This window comes from Capsicum annuum, chromosome 12 (genome assembly GCF_002878395.1).
Source record: "Capsicum annuum cultivar UCD-10X-F1 chromosome 12, UCD10Xv1.1, whole genome shotgun sequence".
In the NCBI taxonomy this organism is placed as follows: Eukaryota; Viridiplantae; Streptophyta; class Magnoliopsida; order Solanales; family Solanaceae; genus Capsicum; species Capsicum annuum.
The window spans coordinates 23,688,323-23,702,048 of record NC_061122.1 but is presented as its reverse complement, the minus strand read 5'-3'; positions in this window follow the sequence as shown (position 1 = coordinate 23,702,048).

Sequence of the window (13,726 nt, the reverse complement as noted above, 5' to 3'; positions counted from 1 at the left end):
CATACAAAAACTGCGCATCTGTAATTTTTAACAAATATATATTAATCAGAAATAAGTATAACAATTATTCACCAGATCAAACACGAAAATAATGGATAAAATAATAAAAGAAAAAACAGGTTATTTAGTATTTTAATTAAATAAATGGGACCAATGGAAAGATGACATTGTCATTAATAAAATCTTTTTAAAAAAAATTTAATGTTGGGATTGTTTAATATAGGGATATTTTGGAGCCCGAAGGTGGATGTGAAGGACATTTTGGAACGCAAAGGTGGATGCGAAGGGCATTACAGAGCTTAAAGCTGGATGAAGTACATTTTTGTACCATTTTCAATTGGTGAAGAACATTTTAGGTCCTTTTTCTGTACTACAATTCAGGCTTAATAGCATACTAGTAAATATATTATCTTAACGATATTTATAATCACAAGTGTGTTGTGTAGTTAAACTGCTTCCAAGCATTGTTTTAGTAGCAGACACACGAAAAAACCTAACAAATGATGAATTTTGTAGTTGCATCACAATTATATTCTAACTTACAGCGATAGGATGACAGAGTTGGAGTTCAGCCAAGTATCTGCATTCCAAAATATGGCTTAGCACTATTTTGAGATATCTGAGGAAAAGATGAAATATTAATCACCTGAGAAAGCTGAAAACATAGATCTAAAGTGCAAACATTGAACGAAACTGAAGATTGAAAACTTTAAAATAAAGAAGGCAGGGAAAATAATAAATTTAATATAAAGCTTCAAACAAACGGTTGCATCTCAACATAAGATGACAAAAGAGTAATGTTGAAGTAAATTAACTATATGGTCATGACAAATTTACTCCGTTCAAGTCGACATTTAATATCAATAGTCATATTTCCTTATATAGATAACTTAATCTCAATTCAAATTAAGTTTCAGGGATAACTTCTCATTATATACTTTAGTCCATTAATATTTCATTTTCATATTAAGGAAGTGAAGTTTCTAAGATCTTACAATTTAACATTCAAGTATACCAGCAACCACGGTGGAGAGTGGTGGCATATTAAGTGGCAGAAATGTTATGAGCGATTATACAACAGAAGGAGTCATGATTCCAAATAATGTTAGCTTAATCAGTAAATACTTATTTAAACAAAGTCAGTCAAAAAAACTTAATTGAACGCGACATATCCACTTGCCATTAAATTAGGAGCACTAAAGTGGCCCCAAAAGCTTGCAAAACCTGCAAATCATCTGTTACTTTTTGCCCTCTAATTTTGAATGACTGATTCTCCATACTGAGCACAGTTGTCGAAATTCAGTGCCTCAAAAAATCATCTTTCTCCATCAGTAGGCAAAAGTTACAAAAAAAATGAGGATGATAGTTCCTGCAATTAGACATTATTTAGACTTTCAGTAATTTTGATTTTGATTAATTGAAAATCCAAAGTCAAGTGTAATAACTGAAATGTTCGAGAGGAAGATGTACTTCTAGATGAGTAAAATATTCAAAAACAAACACTAAACTCAAGATAAATAAAGTATAAACGCGAGTATAATTTTTAGAGTCATAATTAAAATTACAATTACAATTTTTACGATCAAAAGATTAGACTATGCACACTTTACAAAAATAGCAAATCCCAAATATCAAGCCAATACTGTGAACGAATAAAATGACATTATGTTAGAGTACTGCCCTACTGATTACTTATTTTAGCCTAACGGTTTCTATTAATGAAACAGGTTAATTAAAGTGTACCTATCTGGCTAAAATAGTAAGTAAATTGCACAACGATGTTTACGTGGAAAACACCCAGCTTAAAAAGGTGTAAAAAATCACGACCTATACCTCTTTAACCCTAATTCCACTAAAATAACTGATCCTCAACAATCAACAAATTTCAAGACTCTTGTAAACTAGGAATTAAACTCTAACTCCTATTTCTACATAACACAAACCTTCCCAAGGTGAGTGTTCCCAAGTCTTCGAGTTTTCCAACTTGAAGACAATGCTCCTAACTTAGTTTATACTTCACTGAGACTAGAAAACTATACAACTCAAGAACCAACCTAATACATAAAGTCTAAGGCTCCTTAACTCTAAGTAATAAGAACAGATTCAACTACGACTCTTTCAAGCTTTGGAACTTCTCAGATAACTTGTCGATATGTTGCTATCTTTGTAAGTGCATAAGTAAATAAATGGGTTACTTCATTGATATATAAATAACTCTAATCTTTCAAAGTCATCAGTCTTCTATCTTGCTTTGGACTTTGTCTTTCAAAGTCATCAGTCTTCTATCTTGTTTTGGACTCTTCAACTCAAAGTGTTTGTTATTTATTCAAAGTCCCTTTTCAACTCAAACTCCTTCACTGAGTGAAACTCTTTATTGAGTTTATCTTCCAGTGTTTTACTCCACCACTACTTCTTACTCAATCACCACTTCTTCTTTCACACGTGATCAGTAAAGAGAGCTTATCCATTCCTTTCTTCAAACGAACTCATTTGTTTTCCTTAGTGAGGTCTGACCCCTGTCTTCATGTGATTGGACCAGCTTGAGTAACATATTTCATTTACATGTCAATCATCAAAACTTCATTAATCTAACAAATGCTTCCTTTTTAATGATGACAAATTATTTCCTGAAATACTTAGTCAAGAGAAGGCACTAAAATGAAACAGATTAGTCATTAGGCTATAAATATTTGCACAACTCATCTCCCCCCTTCTGACATCATCAAAAAGCTAGTTCAAGATAAGTCAAGACCAAAAACATAGACGTTTAATAATTCATGGCCACTGGGGCTATCACTAAAACAAGTAGAACCAGAAAGAAAAGAAAAATAATGCATAAACGTGTACAAGGAATGAGTTTAATTAGCAAAAGAAGTTGTATTATTAAACCACCAACTCACGATAACATATAATCAATCCAAAAATAACTAGATGAAACAGGAGAAAAACCTAGGGCTCTAAGAGTTGGTGAAGGTAGTAGGAACAAAAAAGAAGCAACTAGGTCAGCCGGTGGACATTGTCAGCACGTTCATGAGAAAGATTAGCCTGAAGGGAATTGATTTTGGAAAGAAGCATTATTCTCTCAGCCTTGTGATTAGCCTATGTTATTGCCAGTGCATCATTTTTCTTAGCAAGAACACTTTGGAGACCATCAATTCGAGCAATGAGCTCCATTTTTTCAATATTATGAACAGTTCAAGCAAGTATCAATTCAGTTGGAGCAACTTCCCAATCAGTAAGCTGATCATTCTTAGATGTTTCTCGTTCCAATTTCTCCTTCAGTTCTAACCAGCAAGTATATTTTTCAACCTTTGCATAGGGTTAGCACGACTCCTCATTGACCCAGGAGTTTTCTTAATTTTAAAGTTTGTACTTGCTTAATAATGGCATCCTGAGTTTCTTCAGAATTGGAGGAATCATAAGGAACAAGTCTTGTAACATATTTCTTGACAGAAGAGAAATATTTTAACTGAATGGATTATGAAGAAGATTTAAAAATAGAATGTTCCACTAATTTTCCCATTCTCATAGAAAAATGCAACACATCTGGAGAAAAATAGGTAGGGGTAGTTACAGGTGTTGTAACATGCCTTTTTTTGCTGACGTAAAAAAGACGAGGAGAGAAATTTGAAGGCATACTAAGGATTGTTAGAGGAATATGATTGGTGGTGTTGGAAGGAGCAGGAGGCACTGATTGGGGGAGGTGAGAATCACTGGATGGTTTGGATTTAGTTGTATCGAAAAAGATGAAGTGAAAGTCATAGAGAAAGAAAGAGGAACACATTCCTTATGAAAATAAAGATTGCTGTGAGAGTTGATTATTGGGTGAGGGAATGTGTGGTATATAAGGTGTAATGATGGAATTGTAGTGGAAGTAGAGGTATAATAGGAGTATGGTTGCAGTGTTTTGAAAAAAGATGAACTCTTGGGACTTGGCTATTACAGACTTGAATAGTTTAGGGATCAAATAAGCGTAGATATTTCATCAAGCTGAATCTAGAAAAGATTAATAAAGATCATACCTGGTGGATTTCAAAACACAGCTAAAATCACTTGTATGAACCAATATTTCTGCAAAATTAAATACATAATTTAGTCAGGTCATTCAAAATTCTGGAATTAAAACACACAACTGAATGTGCAAGACTAAATTATTCAATATTTTAGTTAGGACATAAACAAGAACTGAGATTTCTAATCAATCATCAAGGAGAGTTTATGCAATATTAATCATCCCTAATTCTAATTTGTTCTTTTCAAAGTGCTCTCTACTCAATGCCTTATTAAAAATATCAGTTATTTGGTCCTCAGTAGAACATAACATGATTGATATACGACCTTTTTCAATGTTATATCTAAGAAAATGGTGTCTAATATCTATATGTTTAGTTTTTTTTATGTTGCACAGGATTCTTTGCAATATTGATGGAACTTGTATTATCACAAAAGATAGAAACACAACCTACATCCATACCAAAATCCATGAGTTATTGCTTGATCCACAATAAGTGAGCACAACATAAACTAGCAACAATATACTCAGCCTCAGCAGTGGACAAGGCTATTGAGTTTTATTTCTTAGTGGACCAGGTAATTAGACATGGCCCAAGAAAGTGTGCCATACTTGTAGTGCTTTTCCAGTTAACTAAATACCCTGCAGAATCAGCATCAGAGTAACCGACCAACTTAAAATTACTCCCTTTAGGGTACTATAAATCAAGATCAGTGGTTCTCTTGAGATATCTGAAGATCCTCTTCACATCTTTTAGATGAAACTTCTTGCGATTTGCTTGAAAACCTTGCATATAATCCTACATTGAACACAGTATCAGGTCTGCTTGCTGTGAGATATATCAATGACCCAATCATACCTCTAAACAAATTTTGATCCACAGATGGACCTTTTTAATCCATATCCAGCTTAGTATTAGTGACAATTGAGTGCTGATTTCCTTGGCTTCTTCTATGGAGAATTTTTTAAAAAGTTCACTCACATACTTTTATTGATGAATCAAGGTTACAGAACTCATGAGTTTGGCAAAGTCATGAGTCATGTTGATGTTTGTGGAGCCAAATATGATGTCATCAACATATACCTGCACTATCAACAAATCTTTCCCATTATTTTTAAAAAACAAAGTGTTGTCAATTTTACCTCTAGTATGTCCATGCTCCAAAATATATTTGGACAACCTCTCATACCAAGCTCTTGGTGCTTGTTTCAGTTCATACAATGCCTTATAAAGCTTGTACACATAGTTAGGAAATTCCTTATTTTCAAATCTAGGAGGTTGTTTCACATACACTTCCTCTTTAAGAATACCATTCAAGAATGCACTCTTAATATCCATTTGGCAAAGTATGAATTCCTAGTAAAAAACAAAGGTTATAAGAAGTATGATAGCCCCAAGTCTTGCCACATGTGCAAAAGTCTCATTTAAATCTATGCCTTCTTCCTGATTGTATCCTTGGACCACCAATCTGGCCTTGTTACTTGTAACTGTTCTATGTTCATCAACTTTATTTCTATACACCCACTTAGTCCCAATCACAGTTCTATCTTTTAGAGGTGAAACTAAGTGTCAAACCTTGCTTCTTTCAAACTTATTTAGCTCTTCTTTCATGGCTATGATCCAATCAGCATCAAGGAGTGCTTCATTTACCTTTTTTGGTTCAATTACAAATAAGAAGGCTTTGAAGGCACACAGGCTCCTCAGTCCTGATTTTATGGTGATTCCTGAGGTAAGATCAATGAGAATATTTTCTATACGATAAGATCCTTGATACTTGTATTCTTTTAGGATCAATTCTTGAGAGTTCCAGGTTCAACATGACTAGTTTGAGCAAGAATAAATGGTGGTTCAGTTCCCCCTATCTGAATGCCCCCAAATTTAGTTTCTTTAGTCGATGAACTCAATTGTGCAACTTGCTTCATTGATTGTTCTTCAGAGTCACTTTCTTCTTGCATGTTAGTCTTAGCACAAGATTCATCAACTACTATATGCACACTTTCCTCAACACAGTTTGTTCTATTGTTTAAGACCCTATAAGCTATGCTATGATGTGAATATCCTAGGAAAATTCCCTCATCACTTCTAACATCAAATTTTCCTAAATTATCTTTGCCATTATTATGAATAAAACACTTACAACCAAAGGTTCTAAAGTGAGAGATATTAGGCTTTCTTCTTTTTAGTAATTCATAGGGAGTCTTCTCTAGAATAGGCATGATCATGCATCTATTTATGATGTATGCAACAGTAATGATTGCTTCATCCCAAAGGTTTTTTTGCAAGATTTCCTGCAAGTATCATTGTTCTGGCCATTTATTCTAATGTCCTATTTTTCCTTTTTACAACCACATTTTGCCGAGGTGTTCTGGGAGCAGATAAATTATGATCTATACCATTTGTGAAACAAAATTCTAAAAACTTTGAATTTTCGAATTCTGTACCATGATTAGATCTCATGGAAAGTAAAGAAGTTCCTAGTTTCTTTTCCATTTTCTTAATGAATATCGATAAGACATCAAAAACATATTCTTTAGAAGCTGAAAAGAGTGTCCAGGCAAACTTGGAATAATCATCAACAATCACGAAAACATACCTTTTTTCACCTTTTCTTTGAATTCTCATTAGTTCACAAAGATCCATATGGACCAGGTCAAAGCACCTGGCTGTACTGACATGGTTCTTTGATTTGAATGAGGACCTTACCTACTTCCTACTTACACATGCACTACAAACCTTCTCATCCTTGAACTTAGTTTTGGGCAAGTCCAACACCATGTATTTGTGTAACGCCCCCCAAATCTGGTACTCGAAATGCTACATGGTGCTCATGACCCCGAAGGACCACAAACTAACCTATGACTGATATCTGTACATGTATACTGTATAATATACTGAATAATGCGGAAATATGAACTGAAAGGCCATAAGGTCACACAAATGAAGTAAAACATAACATCTAAATGGGTATGAAATACCCAAAACAACTGAAATAACTGTTTGAACATAATAGTTTGGAAAGCCTCTAATTGACTGAACTGTATAAGTAAGGAGTTGATAGGATATGTCCCTAACTAACTCCAACTACTAAACTAATTAATGAGATAATAGAGAAATAATTATTTCCTTGAAGGATAAGGACTCACTGCTGACTATGACTGCTGATATTTGGAATCTACTGATGCTCTGGAGCTCATATCTCTGAACCTATGATATAAGACACCATAGCGCAAATGCGTCAGTACTTTGAATATACTGGTATGTATATGAGGTAGGCTGAATGCATGGGGTTTATATGTATGAAAAATACTGGCTAACTAACTAACATGAACGTGAGAATACATGCGTGAATGCATAGTAACTATAACTGAGATTATGATAACATAAATTTACTGATAACTAACATAACTGGTAACTTAGTTCTGATAACTGATATAACTGGTAACAGAGTGACTGTATCCGATAGTCTTGAATCTGATGGAACTAGCTGAGTTCTGTACTATTTTGAGTTAACTGTATCTGACAGTCCTGAATTATATAGCTAAAACTGTGGGAAATAGTCATCTAACCGACATGCCCCAAATGACGCATTATAGCTGAATTGGAGTCCAATCTGTGCGCTAATTGGAAGGGTGTCAATACCGCTCCACTGGTAAGGACAACATGTGAGTGACCCTAATATAACAGGTAACTCTAGTGAGAATGGTGGGAACCCTCATATAGTAGGTTAAGCCACCTCATCTACCCTCATATATCAGGCTATGATGTCTCAACCTATGCTGACTACATGGTTATGGAATGCAAGGATTGCTTCTAAGAATCACACCCTCATATAACAGGTGAGTTCCCATCGTTGGGTTCATTCGGTGCTAATTTCTACTCCCATTTGAATAGACACTGAACATAATTTACTGAACTAAACATGGACTGAGTTACTAAATTCCGTTGACTGACAGAATACTACTGAAATTATTGAGTTTTTCTAAGTCATGAGACTGATTGAATTCTACTGAACATGGCTTGACTGAGAGTATCTTGAAAGCATGAAATAGGCTCTAGGCATATAGATAAATTATCGGATACAAGTACCCCCAGGACTCGATGGAAAGAAACTGACAAATCATGACTTTCTTGAATACATGACCAATATTACAGTCCATTATTAATTTATTAAGGCATTTCATCAAATATTTGATATGCATAAACTTGTACATAAATGAGGATTTCATAATATCATACTAGTTGGGCACTTTTCCTTCATAAAGACATTTAATCAAACACATGGTAAGCATAGAATATGTAAACAACATTATACAACAAATGAACATCATGATTCAACTCTAATTTTATCACCCAAAGTTTAATTATAGGTTCCCATGAATCTACATCTATACAATTCAGTTCCACTTAAAATTAATCACCCAACATAGATTAGAATTTAATTAGTCATTATCAACATGAACAAAAGCAACCCCAATATGAAATTCATAAACAAATCCATACACTTGAACTTAGAAAAGAGATTCTTCGACTTCATGGACGAAAGGAGTCCATGAATGAACACTATGCATACCTAGGTTGAGTTTCTTGAAGTTCTTGAACTTGAAGAATTTGAATCTCTTTGTTCTTGAAGAAGATTTGAATTTTGTTCTTGGAAATTAATGTTAGAGAGAAAAAACCCTAATTTTATTGTTATAGAAGAATAATGAATTTCTAAGATTTGGTCGGATATAACTGGGTATATAAACGAGTGTTAAAAGACCAAAAACCTCTACAAAATGGCTTTAAAATCACTGAACAGAACCTGCGATGGCTCGTGCTATGGTCCATCGCTGGCTCGACGATCCATCGTTCCGACCGTCGCACGTGGACTAGAATAGGGTCTCACTACTTAGGTAGCGACGTCTTGGCGATTGTCCATTGCAAGTTCGACGGTCCATCAACCTGTCTGTCGCACCTTATCTAGAAGGTTGCCTCATTACCTTGGCTGTGATGGTCAAGGCGATGGTTCATCGCTAGGTCGACGGTCCGTCAACCTGGCCGTCGCACCTGGGCGATTCTGACAGCTCTGAGTAAAATGTCCATAACTTTTTACTCCGATACCGGATTTGGACGAAATTGGTATCGTTGGAAAGATAATTAGATTTATAACATGAATAAAAGTGAAAATATTAAAAATACAATATGTACAAAGGTGGATTCATCTTTCAAAGAAAGCTTTTAACATTCTTGAGACAATTTCAACCTAGGACAAAGTATGGGGTATTACAAAATCTCCCCCTTAAGAATATTTATCCTCGAATGAGACTGAGAGTAAAGGAAAGAACATGAACTGACGTAATACTAAACATGAATAGCTGAAACATGATCTCATGACTGACATAACTGATAACTGAACATATCATACTGAACATGCATATCTGATGCATATGTAACTGATTCATAAATGCATGACTGGGTGTTGGATGAACTAAGTTTCTCACAATGAGAATGCATGTCTGATGCATAATTATATAACAGAGATGATAAATGAATGCATGACTAAATATGCAATGGTATTTAATACCAAGTTTGTGACGAATACTAAACATGAAACTGAGTAAGCTTAAGGAGAACTGTTACCTTGAGCTTGATCTGAGTTAGCGGAGAAGAGGTAAGGATATTTGGTATGCATGTCTTCTTCTGCTTCCTAAGTAGCTCCCTCGACAGACTGATTTGGCCAAAGAACTTTAGCTAGAGGGACTTCTTTGTTCCTCAGTCTACGAGTCTGATAGTCTAGGATTTCAACTAAAATCTCTTTATAAGAGAGGCTGTTCTGAATATAAATGATCTGAATAGGGACTACAATTGCTGGGTCACCTATACATTTATTGAGCAAAGATACATGGAAGAATGGGTGAACTGAGGCTAGATATGAAGGCAAATCGAGCTCATAAGCTTCCTTGCCAAAGCAACTGAGAATCTTGAAGGGATCGATATATCTGGGGCTGAGCCTTCTTTTCTTGCCGAATCGCTCCACTCCCTTCATGAGGGAGATATTTAGATAGATATAGTCACCAATATTGAACTCAAAATCTTTTCTATGAACATCTGCATAAGACTTCTATCAGCTCTGAACAGCCCGGAGTCTTTCTCTGATCAACTGGACTTTCTCTAAGGCGTCGAATACCAAGTCAGGCCCTATAACTGAGGCCTCACTAACTTCAAACTAACCAATTGAAGATATACATCTCCTATCATAGAGAGCCATCTTAATACTGGAATGATAGCTATTGTTGTAAGCAAACTCAATCAAAGGCAAGTGGTCATCCCAACTACCCTTGAAATCAATTGCACACGCCCTTAGCATATCTTCTAAAGTCTGAATGTTCCTTTCTGGTTGACCATCTGTCTGAAGATGAAAGGCTGTACTAAAATGAACTTGGGTACCAAGATCCTTTTGGAATGCTTTTCAGAAATGAGAGGTGAACTAAGTACCTCTGTCTGAGATAATAGATAGCGAAACACCGTGCAATCTGACCAACTCCCTGATGTAGAGTTTTGCATAATCCTCGGCTGAATAAGAGGTATGGACTGGAAGAAAATGGGCTGATTTGGTCATTCTGTCTACAATGACCCAGACTGAATCATACTGATGACGAGTTTGAGGCAAACTCATCACGAAGTCCATGTTCACTTCTTCCCACTTCCAAGTAGGAATACTGAACTCCTGCATGGACCCACTAGGCTTCTGATGCTCTATCTTAACCTGCTGATATGTAGATTACTAAGCCACAAACTCTGCAATGTCTCTCTTCATCCCACTCCACCAATAGATTTCTCATAAATCACAGTACATCTTTGTGGCCCCTGGATAAATAAAGTAGAGCGCACCATGCGCTTTTACAAGAATTCGCTGCCTTAAGTCATCTACAGCAGGAACACAAAGACGACCCTGACAACGCAGAACACCATCTTTATTTTAGGAGAAAACCTCTACTTTTTGATCCTTGACTAACTCTTTTAACTTGACAAGGCTAGGATCCCTATCTTGTTTTTCTTTCATCTTGAAAACTAGAGATGATTCTGAACTACTCTGAACCCATATATTACCCTTCTTTGTATCGACTAAGCAAACGCCTAGTCTTGTAAGCTGATGGACTTACTGGGATAAATCCTTCTCACTGTCCTCGATATGAGCAACACTACCCATAGACAGTCTACTAAGAGCGTTGGCCACTATGTTGGCCTTGCCCGAATGATAAAAGACACTTATGTTGTAATCTTGCAAGAGCTCTAACCACCTCCTCTGACAAAGATTGAGATCTTTTTGAGAAAAGACATACTGAAGGCTCTTATGATCCGTGAACACATCTACATGAACACCGTATAGATAATGCCTCCAAATTTTCAAGGAAAATAATACGGTGGCTAACTCAAGATCATGAGTAGGATAATTCTTCTCATGGGGTTTAAGCTGTCTGGAGGCGTAGGCTATGGACTTACCATGCTGTATAAGGACACAACCCAAATCTACTCTAGATGCATCACAATACACTACGAACCCATCTGAACCATCTGGAAGAGCTAGAACTGGAGCTGAGGTAAGTCGAGTCTTCAACTCCTGAAAACTCTTCTCGCAAGGATCTGACCACTGAAACTTGACTTTCTTCTGAGTCAATCTGGACATAGGGGATGCAATAGAAGTAAATCCCTCAACAAACTGTCTATAATAGCCAACCAAACCCAAGAAACTCTTGATATCTGATGGAGAGATAGGGTGAGGCCAGTTTCTTACTACTTTGGTCTTTTGAGAATCTACTCTAACGCCATCACCAAAAATGATATGACCAAGGAATGCTACTAACCTTATCCAAAAATCATACTTACCGAATTTGGCAAATAGCTGATGATCTCTGAGAGTCTAAAGTACTAGTCTGAGATGGTCTGCATGATTGCGCTCACTGGGGGAATAGACCAGAATACATCTATGAAGACTATGATGAACATGTCCAAGTACGGTTTGAACACGCGGTTCATCAAGTCCATGAAAGCTGCTGGGGCATTGGTAAGTCCAAAAGACATGACTAGAAATTTGAAGTGACCATATCGAGTATAGAAAGCTATTTTTGGAATGTCACATTCTCTGACTCTGAGCCGATGATAGCCGAATCTGAGGTCTATCTTGGAGAAATAGCTAGCACCCTGAAGTTGGTCAAATAAGTCATTGATTCTGGGAAGAGGATACTTGTTCTTGACCGTGACCTTATTAAGTTGACTGCTGATATTTGGAATCTACTGATGCTCTGGAGTTTGTGTCTCTAAACCTATGGTATATGACACCATAGCGTAAATGCGCCAGTACTTTAAATATACTGGTATGCATGTGAGGTAGGCTAAATGCACGGGGTTTATATGCATGAACAATACTAGATAACTGACTACTATGAACGTGAGAATAATTGGAGATTAACATTAGAGAGAAAAAACCCTAATTTTATTGTTGTAGAAGAATAATAAATTTCTAAGCTTTGATCGGATATAATTGGGTATATAAACGGGTGGTAAAATACCAAAACCCCCTAAAAAATGAATTTAAAATCACTGAATGAAACCTGCGATGGCTCATGCGATGGTCCGTTGCTGGATCGACGGTCCATCATTTTGACCGTCGCACATGTACCAAACTAGGGTCTCACTGCCTAGGTAGCGATAGCTTGGGCGATGGTCCATGGCAAGTTTGCCGGTCCATTAACCTGTCCATCGCACCTTATCCAGAAGGTTGCCTCACTGCCTTGGCTGCGACGTTCAAGGCGACGGTCCGTCGCTAGGTCGATGGTCCATCAACCTGGCCGTCGCACCTGGGTGATTTTGACAGCTCTGAGTAAAATGTCCGTAACTTTTTACTCCGATACCAGATTTGGACGAAATTGGTATCGTTGGAAAGATAATTCAATTTCTCACATGAATAAAAGTGAAAATCTTAAAATTATCACATGTACAAAAGTTGTTTCATCTTTCAAAGAAAGCTTCTAACATTTTTGGGCCAATTTCAAGCTAGGAAAATGTATGGGGTATTACACTTTGGAAGAGAGTTTGTTTAATTGCTTTAGACTTATATGTCCAAGTATTTTGAGCCATTGGAAGGGATCATTTTCTATTACACTTAAATAAGTCAGCCTTGTTGCTTGTATGTTTATTATATTAGCTTTGTACATATTCTTGTGTCCTCATGCTGTAAGTACCACCTTATTTGGTATCTGACCCATTTACTTCAACACCTGTAGAATTAAATATGATTATGTTACCCTTATCACAAAGTTGTGATATGCTAAGCAGATTATGCTTCAGTCCTTCCACAAGGTAGACATCTTCCAGTGTCCTTGATTTAGAGGTCCCAATCTTCCAAACTCCTATAATGGTTCCCTTTTTACCATCACCAAAAGAAACCCCCCCTCCAATTATTTTAGAGATTAAAGGAGTTTTTTCTTAGCACCAGTCATGTGTCTTGAGCAAGTACTATCCAAGTACCAATTCTTCTTGCTTTCTTTTACTTTCTCCTCCAAAAATACATACAGGGTTACATTTTGGAACCAAATAAGCTTAAGTCCTTTCTTATGAGAAAAATAGTGAATTAAATTTTTTCTAGCCCATTGAGGCAATAGGTTGTGTGACCTCTTCCTCTGACTAGGTCTGTTGTTCATTTTATTTGTCTGGATTTTCATGAAGTCAGATTT